The sequence below is a fragment of the Nothoprocta perdicaria genome, unplaced genomic scaffold (assembly GCF_003342845.1).
Source record: "Nothoprocta perdicaria isolate Ctin4 unplaced genomic scaffold, notPer1 scaffold_331, whole genome shotgun sequence".
Classification (NCBI taxonomy): domain Eukaryota; kingdom Metazoa; phylum Chordata; class Aves; order Tinamiformes; family Tinamidae; genus Nothoprocta; species Nothoprocta perdicaria.
In genome coordinates, this window is record NW_020455568.1 from 419,425 (window position 1) to 434,087 (window position 14,663).

General features: G+C 50.7%; 1 protein-coding gene across 1 annotated transcript in view; it reads left to right on the forward strand.

Moving 5' to 3' along the window:
• Positions 1-4,437: 4,437 nt before the first annotated feature.
• The window catches only part of TEKT3 (tektin 3), an 82,336-nt gene continuing 72,110 nt past the window's right edge, over positions 4,438-14,663 (forward strand). The window contains exon 1 of the mRNA XM_026043620.1: positions 4,438-4,576. The gene's annotated coding sequence lies outside the window, so the exon portion shown is untranslated. The remainder of the gene's footprint in view (positions 4,577-14,663) is intronic.

A 14,663-nucleotide genomic window follows, 5' to 3' on the forward strand; every position in this document is an offset into this window, starting at 1 on the left:
TGTGRCTGTGTTAGTGAGCGCAGGCAACACCGCAGCTAACTGCAGAGCTCGCTGCAGGGTCGCTGCTCCCCCGGCTTGGCGTGGGCTCCTACAAGGACTTCTTTGCACCAGCTGTGGGGTTTTGCTGCACCACCATGTCACCGTGTGACCATTCCTGGGGATCCTGGTCTGTAGGGTGGGCGATCATAAACAGCAGAGATGGGGGATTTTAGCATGCTCAAGGCACAGGGCTTTCTGTTTTTCTTATGACTTAATTGAAAAATAATCATCAACTCTAGTTGAGAGCGAGTGCAGCTGAGACACAGTGGAAGGACTGAATCAACCACGGACCAGCCCATGGTGGCGAAGGAGACATCAGCAGCAGTGTGTGTTTCACACTTGGGAGGCTGCAGCCAGCGGGGTGCTGAGGACACGGGGATGAATCCCAACCCCTTCAGCCCTGTCTTTGCTCCCGAGCCTGTGCTCTGATGGAGAGATGGTGCTACAATTTCTTGAGGATGGCTCCTCTGCCCTTCCTTCCAACATAAGGTCTCTTTTTTTTTTCTGTAAATRCAGCAAAGAGTTTCCTTTGGACTAGAAGATCAAGGATGGATGGATGAAAAGATACTTTTAGGATCATGTATCTCATCTGGACTCCTTTGACTTGCAGTTTTTGATACCTGAAAAATTCCTTGTTTTTACTCAACCAGACTTATTTGTCTTTGGTCTGGAAAAAGCCTGATCCAAACACAAGGCATGGTATCCAGGCTCTAATCATGGCTTCAGCATCAACTTTCCCCTGAAATTAGGCAGCCTCAGCTCCCTGCCTCAGTTTCCCCAAATATCATCCAGGCCTCATAGCGCATCTGCGTCTCATGAGCTTTTGTGCAAGGATGGCACTGGGATAACTGGCCGTAAGGATGGCCTCTTTCCTTCGTTATATGAGTGAGAGCCACGTCAACCCCAGGGCTCTCGTTTCCCTCCTCTGCTAAGAAAGGTGCAAAACGGCGTGCCGAGAGGTGAGCAGGCGATCGCAGAGCCTGCGCAATGTGCGAGACAAATGCGCTTTTATGGACATTTCCTCACCGGAACGCTCTCGCTGTGTCTCTTACTAACAACAATGAATTGAGGAGGCATTTACAGCGCGGCACGTCGCATTCGGCAAGGGGTCCCTGCCCAGATGAGCAATGCAGGGACCCGTCAGCGGCGCATTGCATCACAAACCCAACCTTTGGGGAAGGGGTTTTGGAGCAAATGATTCAGGCGAGGCTTATCAGCACRCACCGGATCTGGGCCAGACCAGCACTTCTCAGCACTCTGTTCTACTGCCCCACAAATGGATTTGGCTTCCTGACATGCTTCTTTTTTCAGTTCCAGGCAAAGCTTGGAATAACTCTTCCCCGTGAAGGGAAGTCGAGAGAGGAAGCGATTATTCACTTCCATGAGCACTTGAACTAGAGCAAGCTCCTGGAAGTCTCCGCAGTGCTTGAGGTCAATGTGTTTCCGCCCAACGTGGCTCCCCGGGGCAGGCGGGTCCGTGTGCGCCCCGGCCGGCTCGCGGGGGCTGCCGGGCTCCCCCAGTCCCGGGGGGTCCCAGTGAGGCCCCAGCAGCGCTCAGGAGGCTGAGCTGCCCCAGGAGCACGGACGGGCCCTGCCTGGCCCTCGGCGGGGCCTGCTTGGTGACCACCACAAAGCCGGGCTTCTCCGGGACGCCTCTGGAGAGGAGCTCCCTCTCACCAGGCCCCGGCCACGCCAGGGGCCTGGAACCTGCGTCCTGCCGGCTCCGCTGGCTCAGCCAGTGCTGATGGATGCAGGATGGATGCCTGGCTCTGCAGACCGCTTTCGTGCCTCCCCTCCCCTAGCACTGCCTCGACAAAGCGTCCCGGTGGCTCCTGAGCACTGTTTACTTCAATCAGCCCTCTGCTACATCCTTCCAGGGGTGTAACAGTGTTCTCAGGTCACTACTGCTCCCTCTCCCTTTCTCCCCGCCCATGATGGAGCCCGACATCCCCCCGAGTCCCATTTCTCCCTGTCGCCACTTTTCCAAGTCGGCAGAACTGCTGCACTGGGCTGGGACGCGTTTGCGTTTGGACAGCAGCAGAAGTGACCTCAGTCCTGAAACTTGTGAATTTGCAGGGAGGGCTCTGCCTTCGCTGCGTTCTCTGGAGTTTTCTTAATTTACGATGCTCCAGGAAAATAGTTACTGTCAATGATAAAACAGTTCCATTGTACTAAAGCTTCTGCGCTTCCTGCTCCCGGCTGGGAACTTGGTGGAAATGCCAGGACACCACCCAAGCACTGTCCGCAGGGATGGCTTTCTCTTATCTGGAAAATACTGGCCATCCCGTGAGAGAGGGACGGGTGATGAGAGACGGATGGATGGAATTGCTGGCCTGGGCTGAATTTGCCTTTTTCTGCCTCCTTGCTGTTCTGGTGTGTCCTCCCTGCCGTGCACCCCTCCTGCCTCTGTGTGTTCCAGGCTCCCAGACGTCCGGGCAGCTCCTACCCTCTGCCTCCTGCCCTTCCGCGGGTGCAGTCCCGGCTGCTGGGATGAGCCCGAGTTCGTGTTGACGTGAYCCGCAGACACTGCTCACAGCTCTGCGGGGCTGCACAGGGACCCTACACTGCCCCCCGTTCCCTGCCGGCTGAGCCTTCATCCTTGGCCTGAGGAAGAAGAGGGAGCGTGGAGGGGAATCCCCGCTCCGCACACGCGGTTTCCYTTGGGTGCGCGGGCCCTTGGGTCACCCTGCAAGGCTGGGAGGGCGGGCGGCCTGCGGGAAACCAGGCAATATCCGCGCCTGCTGGGATGTGACGTCTGCCCACCCCTGTGTCCCTCTGTGTCCCACCGCGGTGGTGTGAACAGGSCAAGTGAAGCACCCAAACCCGGGCAGCCAAGTCCAGCTTATTGCCGTGGTGAGAGAAGCTCGAGGACTTGCTGAACCCTCCTTAATGCCCTGGTAACTTGGCCCTTGGCCGTCCTGCCCCCATACAGACACCCCCTCTTCTTCGCCTGCAGCTCATCAAAAGCTGCACGCGGGAGGCTCCGGAAGGAACCACGAGCTCCCGAGTGCTCAATGCAGAAAACATCCATGAGGTCACCTAGTCCCTCCCGCTATTGCAACATTTTTTTCCTCTGTGGCTCTTGGGAGGAATTTGTCGTGAAACCTGCCTCCTGCTTCCAAAATCTGCAGGAGATCTCTCCGTATATTCTTATAAAATACAGAGAGGTAAAAGCAGAAAATTGAGGCATCCTGTGCGCCCAGCAAGTGACATCCAAACAGCACCMAGAGCACGGCTCTTTGCTTCCATGCCCCGCGGTGCAGAGACGCAGTCAGGCACCGGCTCAGCTTTTATGCCATGGGAGCGGAGGCGGCGCAGGCGGCACCCGGAGCATCACAATGTGGGCACGGCGCGGGTCAGGCTGTGGGGCCCCATGGGGCGGTTCCCGTGGGGCAGCGCGGGGCCCGCTGCCGACACCCGCCATGGCGCCGCCGTCCTCGCTGCGGGTCACCATGCAGGTGAGCGCCGGCGCCGCCGCCTTCCTGGCCGCCACAGGACCCGTGGCCTGGCTGGGTGCCCCAGCCCTGCCCCGCAGTGATGCTCCCGCTGGGTACCGGCACTTGGGTTGCCTCCTGACGCCGCTGTGCACAGCCCCAAACGAGGGGATTAGGTTAAATCCTCCAAAAGGGAGCAAGACCCCATCCCTTCCTCGGTGTGTGCTGGAGAGCAGCCGTCCRGCCACAGTGCCAGCTCTCGCTGTGGACAAAGCGTCCCGGTGGCTCTTTCTCTCTTAGAAAAGAGCTAAAGGAAATGSGGAAGGAAAATCAGATGGGGGATTAAGGGTGAGGTTGTGTAGCTAGCAGGGTAGGAGAAGGAAGGGGCAGCTGCTAAGAGGACACAAGGGCTGCTGCAAACCCTGGCTGCCTCCCGTGAGCACCTCCTGGCCCCGGGAGGGAGAGGAACTGGGATCCCGGAGGCAGCGCTGTGCTCCACACCGCAGCGCCGGGTGGCAAAGCAAAACCACCCTCCCTGCATCGTGTGCTGGAAAGCAGAGCGTGCAGCAGGGTGGAGGAATCTTAGTTTGCCGCTCACACTCCTGGTGCTCCCTRGCTTTTGAGTGCACGGCTTTGCAATCTGCACTGCGCTATGCAGAGGCAGCGAACTCGGCGCGTCAGTGTGACACCCGAGGCCAGGTCCGTGCCCCCTCGCAGCCCCACTTGCATGGGCTGCAGTGGCTTTCAGAGCAGCCACAGAGCTGGCGTGTGAGGAACCAGCCGTGTTTTCCTGCGAGCGGCTCTCGCGCAACGTCTCTATAGTAACACAGTGTTTCTTGGCAGCAGAGCTGCTTCCTGCAATCTGCCCCAGCCGGGTGCCTCTGAGGAGGAAGGAAAAAATAGGAGAAAATGCTTTGGCCACTTAGTTTTAGCCACTTATTCTTTTTATGATTCTATTTTTTTTGTGCTCCTGTAGTATATTTAAAGGGAAAAAATGGATTTTTTTTTAAAGGGGATCTTGGAGCCTTCTGGGAGGGACATATTTGACCACTTGACCCGCCTGGAGATGCCTCCTGTTAACACCCCTAAGAGTTCATGGGCAGGTAAGTGCTGCTGCGATCGTGGTGATGGGGGTGATCCCGTGTGCTGGGAACTTGTGATCTTGTTAAATAGAAGCAAGTTGTTGTACGGATAAAAGTCCTTGGGATGTGACCATGYGTTGGTTTGTTCTCTCGTGCTCTGGGAGTTGGGAGGAAATCATCTCGGCCCTGGCTCTGTGCAGCTGACACCTAAGTCAGGAACTATGTGCCGAGGAAGYGTGATTCATGCTCTGGAGTTCTCAGATGTGTCGAGATGTACGGACAGATCAGTGGAAAAATGTGAAATGTCTCATATAAATTGATCATCTCAGGGTGGTTTCCCAGGTGTAAATTCCCTCCTCTGAGGTCTCACAAGTGAGTGTGATTAACTGCTAATTAGTCACTAGTGACTAATTTTGGCTTGAGCAGGCAGGTTGGCTATCTGTGGCAGTGTCACCCTCACTGTGGTGGCCAAGGAATGTATTTATTTGTAGTAGGGAATGTCTTTCCCAAGCAAGTGAATCTCCCAGACCCATGTGGGTCATTGGGGTGTCTCTACCAGGCCCTGGACCCTGTGGTGTGATCTATCATGGCCTGATCATCCAAAACCACTTTGGGGCAGTGCAAACCATCCTCTTTCCACGGTTCCTTCCAGGCACGTGGGCGCAGCAGGCTGCAGTGCCAGCCCGTGCCGTGGGGATGGGAGAGGATTTGGGGCTCTGCTGCTGGGTTGTGCTTGGCAATGTTGAACTCTGCAACCCCGGCTTGTGAGCGGGACCCGTGGCCGCTCCATCTGCGTTGCAGCTTGGTGATTATCAGGAACCGCTTTTTGGTCCGTTTTGCCGCTGATTGGCAGCATTTTGGGGAGACAAATGGCCCGTAGTGCAGAGACACAGATGTATGTATATATGCTGTGGACTTGGAGTGCTGCCCGGGGATCATAGAAAGCAGATGTTGTTAGAGCACGGGCCCTGTGGCTGAGCGCRGGCCCCGCTGCCAGCATCCCGATCCCCGGCTCCGCCGGCTCCCGCGCCTCTGCGGTCTGGCTCTTCCCGGAGCTGGAGCTAAACCCTGCAGGAGCGGGGGGTAAACTGGAGCTGGAGTTAAACCCTGCACGGCCCTGGTGGACTCAGAGGAAAGAAGTACCCATTCATGTAAAGCTAATTTAACAGGATTTCTGGGTCTGTTTTTCTGCTGTTGCTGAAGTGTGATCAAGCCCTTGATTGAGATGCTTTGATTTCTTCTCCATACACAAATCCTAAGATAAGGTATCCTGTGGGATGCTCTCTGCTAGTGGGGGACAGTCTGCAAGCCTAGGATCCTCTTTTGAGGATCTGTCCTGCTGCCCTGGACCCTTCTCTACTCAYTCAACACCCTGCACATTCAGAAGGAACAAGAGTGCTACCAACAATGTGCTTTTGATCCTTGGCATGAGCTTGGTTCCCCAAAGCTGTTTCTTTCAGCAGAGCCCAAGTGCATTGACTTGTCTGGCCCTTGCAAAGRACCCAGCAGCATTAATGAGTGTTCCCACTGGAGAAGAGATGGATTTGGAGAACCGAAACCGCTGCTGCTTTCATGGCACTTGGGGCAGATGGCTTTGGGAGTTGATCTTTGCTCCATCTCTGTTTACTCCAGAGAGCTGGGTAAAAAGTCGAGGGCTTGGGCAAAATCTTTAGATTTGTGTGGACTCCAGACCATACACAAAGCAAAGTGTCTTTGTCTGGGCTTTGGGGCACTTGCACAAGTGTCCCAAACTCCACCAGTGATGGAGTGGGGGACACCGCTTTTCCTTCTCCACTGTTGCTTTATTCAGGCTGAGTAATGCTTGCAGAGAGGATCGTACTTTGCTCAAAGATGTAGAACTGGGCCCAAATTAATGCCTGTTAGGGGCTTTGCAGCAGCCTTAGCCATCCACCCTATAGTCTGAATGGCTTTGGGGTGTCCATGTGAATGGTGCAACTGGGCAGAACTCGGCAGCACCCAATTTTGCTGGTGCTCTGAACATTCGAGGCATGTTTGAACCTCTATCTGTGCCTCTACCTCAGTGGTGCTGAGGCACTTTGAAATGCCCTGGCTGGTAGGGGAAGAGCCTTGGCTCCTTGACCCTGGGTGCAGAACTATTTTGGGAGSAGTTCCTGTGAAAATTGGCCCAAGGAAGCTTTGCCTCCCCAAGATCTAGGAGGCTGAGGTGCTSAGCATGGGGCGTGCTTAGGGCTCCAGTCCCCACTGTGAACATGTGGAGCAGGGGAGCTGTGTTTCCCATGCAGGCTCCAAATGTTCTCCATGGCCATGTCCTCAACGTGCTAAGCTCTTCCAGACTTCTGGCTCTGTGCTGCAGCTCTGCTGCAGATGGGGTGTCAGCAGGAGTCAATTGTGTTTCTGCAGCCTGATGTTCCTCAAGGTGGAAAAAAAAATCAAGACTTATTAAGCCTTTTCTATAGGTATGATCTACCATTAAAGTTAAGGGCTTTCAAAGGGTATATCTGAAAGGAGGACCAAAAGAAAACTACAGAGGAGCCTTATTGGTATTTATTRGGGGAAGGGGAGCTCAGCACTGGGATGGCTTTCCTTTTGGAGTGAGGAGCAGCGTGGTTGTGAAACACTGGAGAGGACGCTCAGCAACTTGGGCCTTTCATGCTACAAGCTATATGTGCAGCTGGAAGAGCTTTAGTCCTGGCTGCCTCTTCCAGGACAGATTAGGAAAAGTAACTGGATCCAGATTTTCTCATTTGGCCTTCCTGAATTCAGAGTGTCTGAAGTCCAGGGGTGGATTGGAGGAGTTGAATGTTGTCCCTTTCCTTAGGGTTGAGTCCTGCAGATGACAAACTGGATGTGGCCAAGAGTTGGGAGCGACTTGAACCTGGAAAACCTGCCCAGTACTTCTAAGAGGTCTCTGCTTTGACTAAACATCAAGCTCTTATCCTCACAAGTCCAGACCCAGGATATCTTGGGGTTGGGAGTGCAAATCCCCTCTGGATTTAGCTGGGAGTGCATGAGCTCTCTTCCTGACATCTAATCTTGCCTAGATCCATCTCCTACAAGCTTCATATACTTTTTTTTTTCTCCTACCTTTCCACCAACACAATCCCACAGCTTTCGGAAAGTTGCTGCCATCTAAATGTTGTAAAAGGGTTGCTCCACAGGCTAGAAGACCTTGTAAAGGGGCCATGCTCAGGGATGCCCTGAGCCTGGCAAAGTTGGTTTGGATTCACAGAGGCCTTTGAATGTGTCTTTGGAAATAGTGATGTTCTTCAAGCTCTTCTGCACAAGGATTGTGCATAGCTTCTAGCTAGTGGTTGAATGCTGAGTAGTGTTGTATGAGCAAGCACCTCCTAGAAAGCTTTCTTGTGTGTCATTAACCTTGTTGGGGGGTTAGTCATTAACTTTGCAAGAGGAGTATTAAGGTCTTCTGTGCTTTGAATTTATTGATAGGGACCAAAGCTGTGAAGCGGGGATGGCTTGATCCTCAGAGCTGGGCTCTAAGCAAGGCTTTGTTGCATCTAGGACTGATCCCTAGAGGACAGCCGGGAGCCCCCTGGATGGCAGAGGAGTCTTCATTCCTGGGGAAATCCACCAGGTTATGGCTCTGTGGACATAGATACCAACCAAAGGCTAGAGAAATGTAAGGAGTGCTATTCAACCATGTGTCCTGGGAAGGGACTGGTTTGTTTTTCATGGCTCTGGGTTTCACAGTGAGGTTTTTTCCTTCTCTCTCTCTCTCTCTCTCTCTCTCCCTCCCCCTCCCCTTGAAATGTAGTCTAGAAATGGAGAGAATTTCCTGTTTCAAGCAAGACACTTTTCAGTCAGCCAAGAATCAGCAATGGCAGATGTGTCAACACTTACATGACCTTTTTCATTAATTAGTCTGCCTCTCTTCTTGCTGGTCAGTTAACAGTTTCCAAATTGTTAAAACTGAATTTCCAGGCCTGGAAGATTCACTTAGTCATTGCTCAGACACCAAAGCTCTTTGGGGATCCCTTTCTCCTAAGCTCCTGTGTTGTTCTTGATGGATATACATGCCTGCACTTAAAACAGACACCTTGGCCTGCAGCATCCATCTGCTCTGGTCAAGGTCTGATGAGAAGGAAAAGTCGTTAAGAGGCTGCTTTAACTGACCTCTTTCACTCAAGTCCTTCCAGGAGGCTCCYAGGAAGATATGAAACCAGCATAACTCAGTGACTACCGCTACTTGATGGGTTTTCTTTCCTGCAGTTGTAAAACATTTATCCTCTTATGCAGACTGCTGCTTCTGCAGAAGCATCCCAGGAGCGAGGAGGGCGAAGGGGGAGGCTGCAGTGGTGTGTACAGGAAAATGAAAACAGATGCAAGGACTTGCTGCAGCTAAACCACTTCAGAAAGTCCTTCGAGTAAATAAACGTGACAGTCTATGTGGGTAAAGAAAGCAAAAGCCTTCTGCCTACGAAAGACTTTGCCTCTCCAACACAAGTCCCTTCCGGAGTTATATTTGGTGGCATATACATGTATGACTTCCTTTTCTGCCCCTCTCATTGTTCTCTATTCTTGTTTGTTGATTAAAAGCAACAGACCTGCGAGCTCTCTCCTGGGTCATCCTAGGTTTCCAAAGGGCGGGCCGGGGGAATGTTCTCTTCCCTGGAGAAGATTAATTGTCCGAAGCTGGTATTTCTGTTCTCAAGGCTAATTTGGCTGGATACTGAACATTCCCGCTCTGCATTTTTAGCGTGTCAAGCGGGCGTCGGGGCCTTGCAGCATCTTCCTGCTAAAAGCGGCCGCTATTCCAGCGCCCTGGCTGCCGGCTCGCGCTGCCGGCCAGGAGAGCTCTCGGCCAGGGACATGCGTGTGCGTGTCCCCACCCTGCTCTTGGCCAAAGGCATCCCTGGGGAATGCGAGGCGTGTCGCTGGCGTGCGCTGGGCGCTCATARCATGCACGTTTAAGGTAACCGCCTGGTGAGATGAGCTCGTCCGTCAGCTTGTGCTCCCTTTCCAAGAGCTAGGTTGCTCGTTAAGGCCTAGCTTCTGGTATCCTGGCACATGCTTTGCAACCTTGGCTCCCCTGTAGCCCAAAGCAGAACTTTGACATCATCGCAGCAAGGATTTCACATATAGAGCACGCTGCTGGCCTGGAGCCCCASATATAAGTGGGAATGCAGAAGGTCTCCAGATGGAGTTGAGAGCTGCTCAGTGGGAGGCAGTCTGGGGCCACCAGAAATTGCAGCCAATCTGTGTCCTGAGGCAGATGTGCCCTGCATGATGTCACTTCTTGAGGAGCTGGCTGGGATTTGGTTCCCTTTGCTAAAGACTTCCTAAAGAAATCAAATGAAAGCAAGCAGTGCAAACTTTGCCCTTTTGAGAGGTCATTTTAACCAAGGGCCAAATTTTATATTCTTCTGGCTGATGATGTTTTTGATCCATATTGGACACTTTCCAGTTGGAGTCTTGCATTTCACTACAACTGTTGACAAAACAACAAAATTATTTTTTTCTCCAGCAAAATAGCTTCTAGATGAAATTATCTTCCCTCCCAACTGTTGTTGGGTTTTTTTTTTTTTAAAAAAAGAGCTGGTCCAGCTTGTTACTGCTGTTGATTGGTTGCTGTTCTGAATGCCTTTGAACAAAAGTCTGTTTGCATGAAGTTCTGCCCAATAATTAAAGGGAGGGGTGGTTGGATTTTCACTTCACCTTCAGGAGTAGTGCTCTTCAAAGGAGTCTGACGTACCCTGCCATGACCTTGTGTGTTTGTGTGGTCTCAACAAAGATATGAACGTGTTTTGTTGCATGTGTGCCATGAAATCTTTAGCTTGTGCAARCATTAAAATGGTAAGACCTGAACAAGCCTTTCTTATGGACCTAGATGACCAAATATTCTAGAAACTGAGATGCTTTTTTGACTAAATTATGACTTGAGTGGTGATAACTGATTGTGCAATTAATTAAATTGGTGACCATGCTAAATATGCTTCTTTCCCTTTCCTGAGGAAAGTCACCTTCATCCTTGGAGTTGTTAAACTGGACTGATCTCCAGACTGCTGAACACACAGGTGTCTGCAGCCTCAGCACTTCTGYACCAGTGCAAATGAGGCCATGTGCTTTGAGATCCAAGGGATTCCATCTGTGAAAGGGAAATACTAGAAACCAGAGGGTCAGCCTTCTGCCCAGTGAAATTCCTTATGGCTGCTGTTGGAGATGATGACTTGCAAGTCGCTGATGGGTTGCAAGCACCTGTGGGTACTTCCAGAATAGTCTGGGGGGCGGGTTGTGGGGGAAATAAACTGTCTTGCAGCAAGATTGAGGTGCCCTGTGGAGACAGAAGTCTGCAGGCTGAACACAGTCATTCCTCCAAGGAACATGTAGGCTGTTTAGGCAAGGATGAAGGTCAGAGGAAATCTTTGCCTCCTTCTCTTTACCACAGATAAATAGAGGCAGAACAGCTTCCATCTTGCAGGATTCTGAAAGAGGATCCATCCTTTGCTCTTTACCTGATGCAGAATGCTTAGCTACAAGTCCTTCATCTGAGGAAGCATTTGTTGAAGTGCCKCTGGCTAGTAGACCAGCTCTTTGCACCTGGTTTGTGTGCTGCCCTTCAGCCCACCTTCTGTGTGCTGGGCTCTGGAGGGTGGAGTGCGTGCTGGAGATGACCACTGTCACTGATGGGACAGATTGGCCTTGAGAATGTTTTACCATAAGCTTCCTGGTTGAGTTGGCTGGGTCTGCAGGCCTGCCTGGCTCTGCCCAGCTGTGCTGCACAGCTCCTGTGGCCTCCAGCCAGCTCCAGAACATAGTGTTGCTACCTAAACCTGGATGGAAGCGTTTGCTTAAGGGCAACATGGTCTTTCCCAGAGCCTGTCACAGCGTCACTGGGTGCTCCAGCTGTTGCCTTGCCTTGCTGTGAGGGAAGCTATAGGACCTGAAATGTTTGCTTCAGGTTGGCCTTTGTGCTCAAATCAAGAGCCAAGCTTTCCTACACATGGCTCACACCTCTGGTCTGGGGAGTGGATGTTTCTCACTGAGGATTACCCCTCAAATTAAATACAGATTCCCTCTTTTTCTGCTTTCACACCCATAGGGTGGGGCTGTCTGGTTATCTTGGTCGTYCTGGCTCTTGTTCCAACTGTGAATCAGACCAGGATGCTTGATGAGAAGTATATGCTTTCTCCTTTAATTCTAGATTTAAACTTTATAGTTTTGCATGCAAGCGGAGAAGCCCCTTAGGATTAGAGTGTAAGATGCACTGAAGTAGATATTGGAGAGAGTTTCTCCAGTAGCCACTTGGAAAGTGCTAGTATGAACGTGCTGAGGCAATGTTTGAGTTTCCACTGAACCACTCGGTGTCCTGATTTGAGCTCTCCTCAAACTTGTGCYTGATCCATCCAGTGCAGGGAGCTTGGCTAAGGCTATTGAGCCAAATTTGAATCCAGGATGCAARCCATCCTGGGAAACCCGTGCCATCCGTTCTTCTCTTGTTCATAGATTGCTACAAACAAATGCGTCTTTTAAGCGTCTGTTGAGCTGAATTGCTTCATAGCGTACCTCTATAAAGGAGAAGTATTTGGCTTCCCTGGATAATCACCTTTGTCTCAGTGAAACACTGCTGGGATTGGGGATAACAAAARGGAGAAAAGGAACAGGAAGGAGGACAGTTAATCCAGAGCATCCTTTTGGTTCTTGAGGGATGCAGAAAGTCATGTTTATCTCATGGGAATAACGTACTTGCTGAGTCCTCAGCTGGTCAGAAGCTCATTAATGCTCAAACATGATGTTACGGCTGTTCTGTATGACAAGGCTAGAATTGAATACTTGCTGTATGGACATGCTGGAGTCGCTGCATGCATTGGTCCTGTCTTCACTTCTGTGAGATGTGTGTTCCCATCCATGAGGTGTAGTTTTCCTTGGAACTGTGCTCTAAGTTTAATTAGCTGGATAGAGCCAGCTTTGGTGGTATTAGGTAACTTGAATGAGRCTCAATAGAAATTACTCTTAGTGGTTTGTGTTGGCTGACAGCAGGATCTTGCCTATCAAGCTAAGTTTACTGCTGAGGCTAATAGCACAGTAATTAAGGTTAAAACAAATATTAATTTGAAGCTGTGCCTGTAACTTGAATCACATACCTCTACTTCTGATCTTTATTTTAAAACCCCTGTGTGTTGTTTGTGCTGTGTGTGTTTGATGGCAGCTGGTCTTGTGGGCTGAGCATGAGCCAAATCCTCTGCTGTTGTAAAGCTCTGACTTGATTAACGTGTCACTGATTTATGCTGCTTGAGTATCTGGTCCAAGTTTCCCTGCCATGTTACTATAAACTCCATTCCAGTGTTTGCTGAAGATGCTGTTTGATAACCAAATGTACAGCTGCTTTGGGGATACTACTTGTCTTTCTGTGTGTCACTGTTTTTATTTTTCTGGGTGTTATGGAAGAGCTACACTMCCAAAAGGTCTGATCTTCTGACTGGATCGGAATCCTTGCTCTATTTCAGCATCTTCCTGTATCTGAGCTTTCATGTTAAATGCAGGTGTTTAAACCTGAGGCAGGTATGTCCTCTCTTCCCTAGAGCTGAAATATAGTGTGTTGAGGCATGAGACACCTACAAAGAGAGAGTCCATGCGAGCAGTGCTCAGCAAAGGAAGGACTAGGGCAACAAGAGCCTCTGGAGGTGGACTGTACACCATGTTTCCATGTACCTGCGGAATCAGGTCTAAGTTATATGTCCTAGTGAGAGTGGATCTTAAGTCTTCAGCCCAGTATCAGCTGTGAGTTAAGCCTCAAGTCTGTAGATGCATTAGCTAGAGCTTGTCTTGTTCCCCACAGCATGTCCTGGACTTTGGTTCACTTGCAAAGAGTAAATGTGGCACAGATTTTTGTGAAGCTGGTGGATTGTTAGGTGTAAGATGGGTTTGGAACACAACCTTGTGTACATGCCATTGTGTGTTGAAGCCAAATGGGTGGCTGATGAGCATTTTGGTTGTAGCGAGTAACTGAGATATTAGCCTGGAGAAACGCCTCGAAAGGTGCTGACCTTGCTTGTGGTTTGTTTTTGACTTGCTCTGTGACTAGGCTAAACTTAGTCTTGGTTTCTATTCCTACAGGTGAGGGTGGACAGAGGGCAAGTGGTGCCCTGTAAGGGGGAAGCCTTGCTGAAAAAAACTCCTTTCCCTACATTTAAGTACTTAACCTGAGCATGCTGCCTTACAGAGCTCTCCTGCTGTGGGAATATCATGAACTTTTGACTCTTTCTGACTAATACTTAAAGCTGTTATCCCTCCCTCTCTGCCTTCTCCTGCCAGCCTGGTTTGTCTCTTTCTTAATTTTCATGATTTCATCTGATCCTGATTCCAACCCAGCCCTCCCTGTGTGCAGAGTAACCATAGTGTTCTTTAACACCCAACACTGGGGTGTGGTGTATGTTTTATGCGTTTGTATTATTGGAGTATATTGGAGTATTGGAGGCACTGAAGGTAGAAAGGAGGGCTGGGTTGGAATCAGGATCAGATGAAATCATGAAGCCCAGCAGGTGTTTTCTTGRTTGTTCCTTCCCCTTGTCTCTTATTCTATGTCTCAGGGGGCTTAAAGACTAGAGCACATCTCCTCAAATCCCTTCAGAGGAACTGTGGAGACCTGGCCTCATAGGCCAGGTTTTTGACAGGCAGATCTTCACCTTGCTGAAGACTTGTCTGGTTGTCCATCTGAATGGAGGAGTCTGGTGCCGTCTCTGAGCTTTAGGGGGATAGCTTAGGACACCCTGATCTTCATGTTACCACTGGCCTGCAATGCCACACAGGTTTTCATTTATTCAGTTGCTATTTTACTGAAGCGTAGACATTCAGCAAGGAAAAATGCATCATTTGCAGCAAACACAGAAAAGTGTTTGTGCAGAACTTGGTTTATTTCCTCTCAATCGAAGGCTATATCTACATTGAACATCTACCAGATATGCTACTGAATGTCTATCAGCAGATAGAGCTGAGCTAGCTTTACTGTAGCTACCTCGGCAATGTGGCTGACAGGAAGCCCCGTGTGAGTTGGCTCACACAATATTTCCTGTGTGAGGTTTGCAGCCTGACACAGGGCTCTGCTGGTACCTGGGGCTTGCTGGAGCTCTTCARACTGGATGAGGCTGGAAGGGAAGGGTTTCCCACACAA